The sequence below is a fragment of the Petaurus breviceps genome, unplaced genomic scaffold (genome assembly GCF_028583685.1).
Source record: "Petaurus breviceps papuanus isolate PSGF00001 unplaced genomic scaffold, PetGlider_PUasm1.0 173, whole genome shotgun sequence".
Lineage (NCBI taxonomy): Eukaryota > Metazoa > Chordata > Mammalia > Diprotodontia > Petauridae > Petaurus > Petaurus breviceps.
Window position 1 is genome coordinate 30,410,750 of NW_027185759.1, and position 14,275 is coordinate 30,425,024.

Genomic DNA, 14,275 nt, shown 5'->3' on the forward strand with positions numbered 1-14,275 from the left:
TAGCCCTATAGCCCTGGACTTTAATGAGAGATAAGTTCTATAGCCACTGCCCAATGGGACCCTTTCTAGCAGTTGCTGGCAGAGACTACATGTGCAGCAGAGAAGATGGACAGCGGAGAAGCATTCTGTAGAGATGACATCTCCATCTGGCAGACATCCAACAGAACAGTGTCCCCAGAATGGTATCTGGGCAGCACTTGTCAGAGGCTACTAACTGGTAGGGACAAAGAGGGAAGAGGCCAGTGGGAGCATTGCAATGCAGTCACTAGACAACAACAGCGGCCTGAAAAGTCGGAGGGGCCCGGCCCCCTGCGTTCCTTCTGTGTGTCCTCTCTAGGCGTATCTCTCACATGTGTCCACTCTTCCAAATTGGAACATAAGCTCCTCGAGAGCAGGGACTGCTCCGCTTTTCCTCTGTGTTGCCCAGCCCAACGCTTGCCTGGCACACAAGAAGCACTGAATGCTTACTGACTGATTCGCTAACTGACAACGATCTTAGGAATACATTCATTTTCCTTCCTCCTGGGGAGCTCTACATTTTGCCCTATTTTAACAACAGGAAGGAATGCATTCTTGACTTTGAGATGGTGGCTGGTACTGGTGAGCTGCAACATTTCAATCCCATAGCCAAGATTTGGAGATAGATGAATGGGCAGCCATGGGGCCAGAGGCTGGACACAGACCCACACTTTCTCCTCCATCTCTCTTCTTCCTAAGCTCAGATCTCTACTCAGCGGCGCCCCCTCTAGGCTTAGAACTGCCACCACCTTCTCTAGAATTTGGTGAGTGCCCCATTGCCTCCTGGTCTCCTGGCTCCCTGAAACCAGGTTGGGACCCTTCCCAGGCTTTGCTTTAAAAGGGCTTACCGAGGGGCGGCCAGGTGGCTCAGCGAGTAAGAGCACCAGCTCCAGTGTTGGGATGACCTGGGGATTAAATCCGGGCTCAGATACTTAGCACCACACCCAGAAATAACTGGCCATGTAACCTTGAGTAAGTTACTTAACCCCAATTGCTCATAAAAACAAAACAAAACAAAAAAATAAGAGGGCTTACCCTCAAGAACTTCAGCAAAATACAGTCACAACCAAAGGAAAATTTAAAGAGTGTCAGTGGCCCAGCAGGAAACCCTGATGTGACTTAGAAACAGGCCAGGAACCAGGCCCAGTATCCAAGTGCCCATTTTACAGATGAGGAAACTGAGATTCCAGAGGGTGCAAGTGCTCATCCATGGTCCCACAGAACCTGGAGCCAGCTTTCCTTTCACTGTGCATGCCCAAGGCCTTGTTCTAGCCCACCCATCAGGTCCAGCCACATCCCTGCATGGGACAATGGGGACACTTAGACTCATCCCAGGCTAGGAATTCAGATGCCTGGGGCTCTTCCAGATTGGAAGTATCCTCCTGCCTCTGGAGAAAAGAGAGAGGTCATGGGGCTGAGGACAGGTAGCAAAGGCAGGGGGTAGTAATTAGGCAGCCACTTCTGAAGTCAGAATCTCCCAGAGAAACCTTTCAACTGGAATTAGCTCTACTCAAGAATTTCATAAAATCACACAGAATGTCAGTTCTGCAAGCGTCCGATTTTATAGATGGAAAAACCAAGGCCCGGATTTGGGGCAATGACTTGTCCAAAGTCACCTGGGGCCAGGCCTTTGTCCTCTCCATTACACCATGTTGTTTCTCCTGCATCTTCCCAGGATGCCTTGCTTTTCTTTTCTGGCATGGTGGCCGGGGGGAGTAGGTGGTGGGGAGGCAGGGAATTAACAGCAAAGAGCTAAGCAAGTCCCCATGGTTGTTTGCTGTGTGCTCATTTCCAGTCAGTGCAGCTGGAGAGCCTGGCATGGACTTTGCTTTTCTTGGCTACCAGTGGGGCAGTGCCTGTAGCCAAAGACACAGGGCTTCAAGAGCCCCTGCTGGAGACAGCCGTGGGGTTGCTGGGATAGCTTCACAGGTCTCATTTGCTGGAGAGGGAAGGACCATTTGGAATTTGGCAAGTGGCAAGGCCTCAGCTCTGTGTCCACACACACACACACACAGAGTCCTCTCCACTCCTGTGACACAGGATACAGTATGTTGTCCCCCCCTCAATGCACTCCAGGTGTTCCACTCCCCTCCACCCCCGGAATTCCCTTGATCTCCTTGGGGAGACAACTCACTGGACACAAACAGGATTACAAATTGTTGGCAAGCTAGCAGCCCATTAACAAAGGGCCTGCTGATGAGGAGAGGAAAGAAAACTTTCCATTTGTCACTGGCAGCCCCTCAAGGAATGTGACAGAGCAAAGTGGCCCAGGCATATTTCTCCCATTCAGGATGCCAGGGTCCCGGCCACTCTAATTATCACAGGTTCATGGGCCCCAAAGAAAACCAGTCTGATTTTCAACAGAAGTCAGACAGAAGAAGCAAGAATGGATCTCCTTGCAAACTGGAAATACTCTTCACATCTTGGAACAACCACAGCTGAAATGGACCTTGGGGATCATCTTATACCACCCCTTTATTTTGCAAAAGAGAAAACCCAGGAGAATGGAATACAGTGACTTGTCTAAGGTCACATAGTCAGTATCTAGTAGTGCTGGGGCTCTGTCCCCAATCTCCTGATACCCCATCTAATGCCCTTAAGCTTATTCAGGGCCCTTTATAATATTACTGGGGTGTCAATCCAATAGAGCCAATGGAACGCTTATAGGTTGGAAGGATTTTTGAACCTAGCTTCAAGGCTTCATTAAACTAAAACTCATGAATAAAAAATTGCTGATCCAACTCTGCATGACCTTTCACAAACCATTTAACCTTTCTCAGCCTCTGTCTCTTCTCTTGTAAGAGGGAGTTGAGGTCTCTTTTTGGCTCAGGGTTCTCAACCAAGGGTCTACAGAACCCCACAGGTTCAATAATAGATTTCAGGGAGTTAATGAACTTGGATGGGGGAAAACACATCTTTATTTTCACTAATCTCTGTCTGAATGTCCTTCAGTTATGGATTTTTTTTAAACCTCATTCTGAGAAAGGTTCACTAAACTGCCAAAGGAGTCCATGGCATAAAAAAAGCTATGCAGCCCAACTCCAAACCTATGGTCTGATGATAAGGACATGGGATGCTTCCAGATCAAAGAGGAAAAGCAGAGGAATTCTAAATATAGAGCTGTAATTCTATTGCAGAAATCTCCAAATATTTCCTTTTAGTAAATTTTGGTGAACAGGATAGAATCAACAACTTAGAGCCACAAGTACTCAACAGAATTTTTAAGAAGTTTTGATAATACAATTCTAACCATAGCAAGAGTTAAAAACAAAAAGGTTTTTTTTCCCTATAAGGAATATCTTCAGGATGATCTGGTTGCATCACACATATACGTGTTTTTTGTTTTGTTTAAGAGAATTTCTTTTGAAAAGAAGATAAAAGTTAGTTAAAGAATATTTTTTCAAAAAACTTGAAAAATAGACTAGTCACCAGGAGGGCTGACCTGTGTCTATAGTCCCTGCAAAAGGGGAGGCTGGTGCTGATGGCTCAGGAATTCTGAGCTGCCCATAAGACTAAAGGCATCAGCTGTCTGCAGAAAGTCCCAGGACCAAAGTGGCGAACCCATGGAGGGAGGAGTAGGGGAAAGCCAGCTCATCAAGGAGGGCCAGCCCAGGTTAGAAACAAAGCATGAGAAAACTTCTATGTGGATGAGGAGTGGGATCAGGCCTGTAAGCTGCACTGTAAGTACACTTCCAGTCTGGGAAGAAGACCCAGTCTCGAAATAATAACAACCAAAAAAAAAAAAAGAGGTGGAGGGGTCTAATGTTGGTTTGTTATTTAGATTTAATTTTAGATTATAAACTCATTGATTGGAAAGTAAGCTCTTTGAGGACAGACTCTGCACTTTACCTTTCTTTGTATTCCTAACAGTGCCTAGTATAAGCGGAGGAATAAATAATAAATGCTTAAAGTAAGAGTAAATGCTAAAGTTGTATTTTTCATTCAATTTTATCTTATTTTCAGTTCTGAATTCTCTGTCTCCCACTCCCACCGCCCACACTTCATCATCCCCACTAAGAAAGCAAAAAGCAAACAAACAAAAAAAAAATGACAAAGTCAAACAAAACAAATTCCCCAATGGGTCATGTCCAAAAATAAAAAAAAACAAAAACATAGCCTCAATCTGCGCTCTGAATGTATCACCTCTCCATTGGGAGTTGGGTATAGTGTTTCATCATGAGTCTCCCAGAGAATTGTGGTGGGTCATTAAGCTCCTAAATCTTTAGGATCAGAGCTCCTAAATCTTTCAGAGTTGTTTGTCTTTACAATATTGTTTCTACTATACAAAGTGTTCTCCTGGTTCTGCTCACTTTACTTTGCATCAGTTCATACAAATCTTCTCAGATTTCTTTGAAACTACTCCTTTCATCAGTTCTTAGAGCACAACAGTACCCTATCACCTTCATATACCAAAAGATTTGTTATGCGACACCACTAATTTACAACCATTCTTGGAATTTGTTCTTATGAAATTCTGTCATAAAGATCCAATCCGACTCTAGAGTTGTTGCAATTCAAATGTCTGTCTTTAAATAAAAATGTCAGATGCTAAATGACCATCAACAGTAAACCAAGTTGAGAAGCTGTTGCCTGTTAGATTAATTTGGCTAGATATTAATAATGCTAATACTAAGTGTAAATTTCACTTTGAGAGACCCTCTATGCACTATACTCAATATATGGAAAGCTCTATTTGCAAAAGAGACATACTAGGAAATTCATCATCATCACTTTTACATGGTCAGTCAACAATCATTTATTAAGTACCTATTTATGAACCAAGCACTGTGTTAAGACCTGAGAATACAAAGAAAGGTTAAAAACAGAGGAGGGGAGATTCTTCTCCCAAAGAGCTCATCTTCTAATGAAAGATAACAGGGAAATAACCAGATATATACAAGATACATATAGAGTAAATGGAAAGTAACCTGAAAGGGGAAGATACCAGCAGCTGGGGAAACTGGGCAAGACTTCCTGACAAAAATAGAACCTGAGCTGAGTCTCAAAGGGACCCAGGGAAACCAAGAAGGACATGTGAAGAGAGAAGGAGGCAGAGCGCTCCAGACCGAAGGGAAAGCTAGTGACTGGGAGATGTAGCGGGTTATAAGGTCTTTCATTTTTCACCAATTTACTTCACAGAGGGATCTTTTGTCCTACCCAAAGGACCCAGTCCCTTACATTTTACACTCCCCTAGTTCATTTAAATGAACATAATATCATTAAGATAATCAAGCATACATGTAACTTTCCAAGGAAGATGCCTATTACTGATACATTTAGACACTATACCTGAAAGTATTATCAAAAACTTTTGAAAAAGTGTTTTTTGTTCCAAGATTGTCAAGTCATTGCCAAAAGCTGGAAGTAGTCTAAATAATCAACAATAGGGGGGTAGATCATTAAACTGTGGTCCATTAATATAGAGAAACAATGTGACTTCACTTACAGCCAGCCTCACAGTCTGGAAGACCAAGGTTCAAGACCCACTTCTGACGCATACTGACTGTGTGACCGTGGGCAAAGTTATTTAAACTCTCAGTGTCCCCAGGCAACTCTCTAAGACTAGAAGTTGCAATATATGATCTGATGATATAGTACAATATCATATACTACTGTTAAGACTAACAAAAATGTGGAATATAAAGAAATTTAGAAAGATCTTTAAGGAACTTCACAAAGTGAAAAAGGTAGGACTAGAAGGGCAGAGAACATACTCACCATAATCATCAAGACAGAGGCAAATTCTATGATTTCACTGATGTAGGGATTTCCAGTGTGGGGACTCCCTTCCCCAATGCAGATCAGCACCTTCTCAGCAATCCGGGGTCTTAGAGATTATAAAGCCAAGCACAAGCAGCTTTCCAGAGGACTGCTGCTGGGAACAGTTTCAAGGTTCTGACTACAAAGCATAGTGAACTCTCTATTTATTCAGTAATAAACTAAGACAAAACATTAACAGAAACCAAAGTATAGCATTCACAGTGTTATGACATAACTTATCACGAAAGCGTCCACATAGTTTTCAACAAAGTACAATAATTTAGTAATTCCTTAACTCAATCATTCTTAAAGAGCAAGCTTCCTTAAGGGACACAAAGTACAAAGGTCAAAGTTCTCTACCCCTAGACCAAAGTAAATCTTGATCTTCTCAGTCAGCATCAAGTACCCAAGGAGAGGTCTTTTTCATCTTGACTCAAGGCTGGCTCCCATGGTTCCTCTTCCATGGGTCCAGCTGCTACCTGAATCTACCCAACTGTCTCCTGGGTTCAAAGGTAAACAGCTCTCAGCTCCTCATCCAGTTCCATATTGAAGCTCACAGTGTCCAGTCCATCTCAAGTCCTTTGCAGTTTCTGTTTCTGAGAAGACAAAGCACAAGTTTTCTCCTCCTCAGCTCTGCCGCCACAAGAGATCTCTTCTCATTTCTTCTGCCACCCTCTCCCAGCTTGGGCTTCTCCTTATATGTGGTAATTAGCTCCTCCCTGTCCCACCCACTGTGGGGTTCACAAGTTCTGTTTCTTAACAAAGACTTGAGATAATCATGGGCAAGGCATAAAGACACATGAACTCAAACAAGGTGCTACATACTTCTTTGCTTGCCATTAGAGAGCTGCCTACAAGTTCCAAGAGAAGCAATTATTTGGGCAGGGTCACACAACCAGCATGTGTCGATCAGTATGCCTTTAACATACTGGCTGTTGAACCCTAGACAAGTCACTTAACCTTTCAAGTACTCCCAGAAAATTCTCAAAGAATGTCAACTCCTCTGAGTGGTCAGGAAGGGAACAGAAAGATCAGCTGACCAAGCCCACTTAGTCCCACTTGGCCTTAAGAAGCAGAGGAATTTCAGCAATTGACTCAGTCCAAAGGGGGAAGGGAACAAGCACTTGCATTATACCTGTTATACATCAGATAACTATGCAAAGCATTTTTGTTTTACGAATATTATCTCATTTGATCCTTACAATAGTGCTTCAGGTGCTATTATTTTACACATTTTACAGTTGAGGAAACAGGCAAACAAAAGTTAAGTGACTTGCTCAGGGTCACACTGCCAATAAGTGCCTGAGGCTGAATCTGAATTTAGGTCTTCCTGATTCCAAGCCCAGCGCTCTATCCACTACACCACCAGCTGCCTCTAGAGAAGTTCAGTCTAGTTATGGAGCCCCCAAGTCTGGGAACCATTCCCCTAAGAGGGAATCTTCTTTGGAGAAGAAGAGAGCATCTCCTTTTCTCACTACTCCTACCTTAATAATTTCAGCAGAGACTAGACCAGAAGGAAGCAATGCATTCATTTGAGAGAAGACAAACACACCAAGGACAATCAGAGACACATCTAGATACAGAAAGATAACTACTCAAAGGAGGGAGATGCTTCAAGGATCATAATCCTTTGCACAAGAGAAGAATACCAGCTATGGATTCAAGAGAGGACATCTATGAACTAGGAGTTGTGAGTTAACCCTTTTTCATAAATATGTCCTACATATGTATCTTGCAACCATCATATTTTAAGTTTTGGCCCACTCTTCCCATTGTCCTGTATTCCTAAATGTATTTGTGGAAAACTATAGGTTTTTTTTAGGGTTTGGGGATGATGTTTAGCACCAACTGTTCTTACTAAACCACCTCAGTAAATACTCTTAACTAAAAAATTAATTGATATCTACTGGCTCATTGAAATGGGAAACACACTGGTGGGGGCTTATGATCGACAGTACTAGAAACTCTAGCCCCTAAGGGTTGCCTCTGGAACTCTAAGAAGATTAATAGTAGAAGATGCCTCTGGGAACCTAGTCTACCAACAAGAATGAGAGTTGGGGAAGAAGCTAGATAAGAGTTAGGGGACTACAATATAAAGCAAAATAAATGAAAATGAAATAAAGAAATCTACTGAGAAGACAGAGAGAGTCACATTTTACACATAAGAATTAATTTCAATGTAGTCACTAAAACAAGTTTAATAATTTATTCATTGGTTCTAATAAACACTTGATCCTAAAGCCTTTCGGAAAAATCATAGAATCTCAGGGCTTTAAATAGCCTCAGAAACGCCAGTTAACTTATCCCTTTCTGCCTTCAGAAATGCCCTTCCACACACCCCAGAAGGTAATGCTCGACTCTGAAATGTGTAGCCATTGGCATTCTGGCTTTTCCCTGGTTGATGCGCTGTCATGTCTCACTGTGCAAGTTATAAGGTTCCATCCGGCATCCTAAATAAACTGACATTTGCCAAACCAAGCACTTCAGAAGCAATGTCACTCAGAGACAGAGTCTTCTAAAAACAATTGCATTTACCATTTTCTGTGCTTTCTTTCTGGATGACTTTGTGAAGCTAAGCTGGAGAGGGGACATGGGAGGCTTCTTCCTGAAAAGATGGAGAAGACATTTCCTCTGTGACATAGTTCCCATCCCTTCTCTGTCCTCTGCCCCAGATTCCTCAGCAGGGACTCTCAGATCTCATCTTTGTACTCTCTGTTTCTCCCTTCGGCAGCCAGGACATCCTGTTCTTTGTGAAGGAGGTTGTTGTTTGCTACTCACACAGCCCAGAGTCTGATGGTGTTCAATTTTTTTTTCATTTAATATGCATTTATTTTTTAACATTATTTGTAAGTTCCAAATTCTCCCCCTCTTTCCCATCCTCTCCCACCCACTAACAAGGCAAGCAATATATCAATTATACGTGTGAAATCATGCAAAACATATTTCTATATTAGACATATTTCCAAAAAGAGAAAGAAAAATGAAGGGATAAAATGATGCTTCAGTTTGCACTCGGAGTTCTCTCCCCGGAGGTGGATGGCATTTTTTCATCATGAGTCCTTTGCAATTGTCTTGAATCATTGTATTGATCAGAGTAGACAAGTCTTTCATAGTTGATCATCATTACAACATTGTTGTTTCTGTGCACAATGACGTCCGGGTTCTTCTCACTTCACTTTGCATCAGTTCATATGGGTCTTCCCACATTTTTATGAAATCACTCCCCTTCATAATTTCCTACAGCACAAGAGTACTCCATTACAATCACATACCAAAACTTACTCAGCTACTCCCCAATTTATGAGTATCCCCTCAATTTCCAATACCAATGGCATTTTATTACCCACTGGGTCTCAGAGGTCATGAGAGTGAGGCTGAAGGGGTGTGGAGTGTACTTTCCCAGGAGTAGCTGCTATTCCTTCAATTATTCCCCTTGAGTGGCAGCTTATTGGAAGCAGTTAAAGCAATTGCAGAACAGAACTTGAAAAAAAAGAGCAAAGAAATAAAGAAAAAGTTATTCAGAAGCTTAGTTATAGAGCCCATGAGATAACATAATGAGCCACCTCCTGGGAAGACAGGGTCTTGCTATGCATCCAGTCAGATATCTTGACTGAGAAAAGCTGGTCTTAGTCTATTTACTTCTGGGAAGGGTGAATGATTGACGAATGAGTGATTAAGCATTTATTAAATGTTGACTATATGACGAGCTGGTGAAACAAATAGACAAGCAGGAAGTCCCTGCTCTCAAGGAGCTGATGTTCTGATAGTTTGGGAGACATGACATACAGGACATCCAACTATAGGGTAGACAGAAAGACCCAGTAGTCCTTGGGATGACCAATTTTATTGTCAGCAAAGCTAGAGAATCTTCCCAAGAAGACTTGGTACAGAAGAAAAAGCAATGGCTCTGGAGTGAGAAGAGTTGAGATGAATTCCCACATCTGACACATTGCCAGTATGAGCACGTCATTTAAGCCTCAGTTCCCTCATCTGTAAAATGCAGGGGACAAGCTCTGGTGGAGAAGTTTGCAGAGGTTCTGAGGTCCACAGATCTAGACTAAAAGGGACTTGAAAGGCCATTGATAAACTTCATGAGAGTCTCACATGGATTATCCTAGGGCTCCCCATAGGAGTTCTGAAACTCAAACCTCTGAGACAGTCATTTTGGAGACTTCTGGGAGAAAGGAGCCAGAAAGGGTGCATTTTGATAGTTTGTTCTCTATCCTAGGGCCATGTGGGCAGGTCCGAATTAAACAGAACACCAGGTATCTGGGTAGGCACTTTCCTTCTGAGACTTGAACTGACCACAGATAACACTGTTCTGATGTTCCTCTGGCTGTGCTGAGCAGATGAACAGAGAAGGGCCTGAGAGATTGCCAAGAGCCAAGAGTAATGGTCAATACTATGATGCAAGTGCCTCTATGTAATACCGGCCACTTTGTGCCAAGGAAGGGAGAGACTCTCAGCTGACCAGCTCCTTCAAGAGTGGCCTCTCCGTCCATGCTGCCAGGAGGAAGATGCTAAAAGCAGGGGAGCCCGTTTATGCACTATATTTACCAGCAAAGAGCTGGCTGCTTCCTATTCAAAGGAATGAATGGTCCTCCTCCCTTTTGCTCACTGATCTTTCACTACCACCATGTTATTCTCCTTTACAAATGAATCATATGAAAACGGACTTTCCCCAAATTCATCAGACAATGGTCAAAGAATTTTGTCTTCCCTATCACTTCAGTTGGTTTGTTACAATCCCAGCTACAGAACTGATTTTTTTGCTTTTCTGTTACTTGAACAGCATTATATTAAATAGTAAATACCAGGAAAATACATGCAATATATTGAGTATATCCTCCTTAAGGTATTTATGGAAAGTAATGGACCCAATTTAATGGCTCATGCGTGTATTCCCTGCTTCTGGGGAGGCTGAGGCTGGAAGACTGCTTGAGCTCAAGAATTTTGAGCTGCAGTAGGCCTAAAGATAATTGGGTGTCTGCATTAAGTCTGGTATCAATCTTGTGAGCCCCAGGGAGTAGAAGCAACCACCAGGCTGACCAAAGAGGGGCAAACCAGACTGGGTCAGAAATAGAGCAGGTCAACACTTCTGTGCCCATCAGTAATGGAATTAGGCCCATGAATGGTCATGGCACTTCAAGCGTGGGCAAGATAGGAAAAGGGAAGGGAAAGGAGGAGAAGGTGAGGCAAGGCAAGGGAGGAAAAGAAGAAAAGAAGGAAGAAAGGATGGAAGAAAAGAAGGAAGGATGGAAGGAAGAAAGGGAGAGAGGAAGGGAGGAAGGAGGGAAGGAAGGAAGAAAGAAAGAAAGGAAGGAAGAAAGAGGAAGAAAGAGGGAGGGAAGGAAGAGGGAGGGAGGGAAGGAAAGAAGGATAGAGAAAGAGGGAGGGAGGCAGAGAGAGAGGAAAAAGAAATGCATACAATTAGAAAGTATGAATCTTTCTGAAACCACATGATGAAATCACTGTTCCATACAAGTATATTTAGTGCTCTTTCCTCAGCAAACTTTTCTCTGCTTAACTGAATTTCTCTTCAAATGCAAGACTTATTGCTTCTCATGGTCAACTGAAGGTCAACATAATGTAGTGAAAAGTACATGGGCTCAGGTGTCAAGGAACCTTGGTTCAAATCCCATCTCTGATGCTTAGGCATCTGTGACCTTTGGCTTATAATTAGCTACCCTCATCCTCAGTTTCCTCTTCTGTAAAAGGCGGGTATCAGCCTAGGTGGCCTCTGAGGCTCTATCATATAGATGGATATAGAGCCAAATCACAGGATCCTAGAGAAGGGTGGAAGCTTCAGAGTCAAGCCTAGCCCCCTCATTATACAAATGAGGAAATGGAGACCCAAAGAGAAGAGACTTGATAAAATGACCCAGTAACCCAGGGATACAGTAGGGATTATTTAGACAGTGCCCAATGGGTAGCTTGGCATATACTGGACAGAACACTGGGCTTGGAATCAGGAAGAATTGATTTCAAATTCTACCAGTCTCACTTATTAGGTGTTTCCCTAACAAGTTGCTTAACCTCTCTGAGTTTCAGGCAACTTTCTATGCCAACCCAAAACAATAGAGGGACAGTTCATGCTACCAATGTCTATCCATTCCTTGACATATTTACGCCCAGAGCACCTTGACAAAAACTCTGACAGTCTAAACTGAAGTGGGATATATTTAAACCAGAAACAAGAAAGAAGCATCAACAAGAATGGCTGACGTTGGATGGAACAAGTTACAAATAAAATGTTGAAACGTCTTTCATACAGTTTTTGATACACCCATCTGCCCCAGACCACTAAATGCAAGACTGGCTGTGGCTATAGAATGAATGATATCACCTGCTTTTCTGATCTGAATTCAGCAAACACTCAAAGGCAACAGAACAAGGAGATGCTGACAAAGAAATCCGCAGCCTAAATGGAAATCCTAGCTAGTTATAAACTGTTGTCGCCTACAGGTTCCAACCTGTCTTTCAGTTTTGATATTCCACTAGTCTGTGTCTTAGTAGTTATGTCCTAGGGAATTGCTGGCAGCACAGAAACATGAAGGATTATAGTGGTGGTAAGCATCAGAGGCTGGATATGATGTTCTTGACTCCAAGCCTAGGATCCTATCCATTATGCCGCTCATTGCTGCCTGCAACTGGGCAAGAACATGCCTCCAATGATGTATGACCCCTTTCATGTTTGTTTTTCATCACCTCCAACGTCCCACTGCCTGCAGGTTCTGAAGGGAGAACTCCAGCCACAAACTTGCCCAGAGTCATCCTGAGGAGCATACTGGAGAGAGAAGTCTGGGAAACTTGAGGCTTTGAGGGCATGACTCCAATGTTCCAATGAGTCCTATCTGTTCTCCCACTGCAAGATGGCTGAGAAAACACGCACCGAGCCAAACTGGCAACGCAAAATCAAGGAGTTCCAAAGTTTTCTCTTAGGTATGATTAAATTATCAAACCTTATCAAAACCACAGAGAGGCAGTGTGAAATAGCACAGAAAAACACTGGATCCAAAGAAAGAAGGAATAGTGTGGTTTTCAAGCCTGGCCCTGCCTCTAAGTCGCTAAGCTGTCTGACCTTAGGCAAGGTGACTCTGTGTGGCCTTAGTTTTCTCATCTGAACAATCAGGAATTTGGGTTAGATGACCTCTAGGGTCCCTTCCAGCCTTAAATACCATGAACCAATAAAGATTGAATCTCCATATGTATTTAAATAAACAAGATTTACATAAGCTATCCTACCAACTGCCAACTTCCTAAAAGTTCTAAGGCAGACAATCCATAGATGTTATTGAAAGAACCCTGGTCTTGGCTCTGAGTTTGAGTCTAGACTCACTAAACTGGTCTTCTCACTGTTCTTCACATATGATTTTCTACCTCCTATCTCTATGATTTGCAGAAGTATGGGATGCACTCCCTCCTCACCTCTGCCTTTTGGAATCTTGGGCATCGTTCAAAGCTCTGCTTAAACATTACCCCTACATGAGGCCTTTCCTGATTTCTCCCTTCCCCGGCTGCCAATATGTCTCACACCAAAAATGAAACAAAAAAAATTACCATTGTATTGGTTTGTATATTTTTGTACATATTTACAAACCATGGTGGAAGCAACATCTTCTCCACACAGTTAAAAGGCTTTTTCCCTAAAAAAATTTTTTTCCTAAAATTTTTTTCCTAAAATTTTTCCCCTAAAATTCAGTGAAACTGTCTGAAGACTTAATAGGTTCAGGGGACTAAGGTCTAAACCATTAAGGTACCTTTCTGGTCAGCTAAGAATAAGAGTTGAATGAAGGAGGAATTGCAGGCTCCCTGCACCCGATACACACTGCTAACCCATAGTAAATGTGGAGGCAAGATAGCCTAAGCCCAACTGAATCAATACTGTGTCTTTGCTGGATATCCTTTTCATGTTACTCTCAAGTAAACTTCTTTTTGTAAAATATTCAATGGTCTACTTCATTCCAGTCTCTACCGGTAAACATCAGGTTGACCTGACTCAAGCCTAGGAAATGAAGGAATGAAAATTTCCTGAGGGGAGAAATTGCTTGGTTTTTATCTCAGTATCCCCAATGTATTCCACTATGGTTGGCACATAGGAAGTGTTTAATTAATGCTTTTTAAGTGACTGATTCATGATTCATCTCTAGAGCTGAATTTTCTCCTTTTTAAAATGAGTGGTTTATGTCAGCTGTCCATTTGGTCTTTTCTAACCCTAAAACCTTCATAATACAATAGTTAAGTGTCTATGAGTTACACCCACCTGAAGGATTGTTCAAGTTATGTATGTATTTTATATGTTGTGAGGGAGGGAAGAAATAAAACCCTATGTATGTATATATACATATATTCATTTGTATATTTATATGCATGGCTTTATTATACATAGGATGGTAGAACATCTGTGTATATAATATACATGTATATGTATTATATGTGTGTGTGTGTGTGTGTATATCTGTGGAAGAGAAAGAGGAGGGAGAGAGAAAGAGACAAA

At 42.3% G+C, this 14,275-nt stretch overlaps 1 long non-coding RNA gene across 4 annotated transcripts in view; it reads right to left on the minus strand.

Moving 5' to 3' along the window:
- The window catches only part of LOC138157762 (uncharacterized), an 85,817-nt gene that overhangs the window by 29,891 nt on the left and 41,651 nt on the right, over positions 1-14,275 (minus strand). The window contains exons 4-5 of one of the 4 annotated variants that reach the window (XR_011167452.1): positions 9,126-9,258; positions 6,382-9,015 (exon numbers count right to left, since the gene is read on the minus strand). The exons of 1 other annotated variant lie outside the window; for it this stretch is intronic. This is a non-coding gene — a long non-coding RNA (uncharacterized lncRNA). Of the gene's footprint in view, positions 1-6,381; positions 9,016-9,121; positions 9,259-14,275 lie in introns of those variants that run through there. 2 more of the 4 variants (XR_011167451.1, XR_011167449.1) reach the window with 2 other exon arrangements.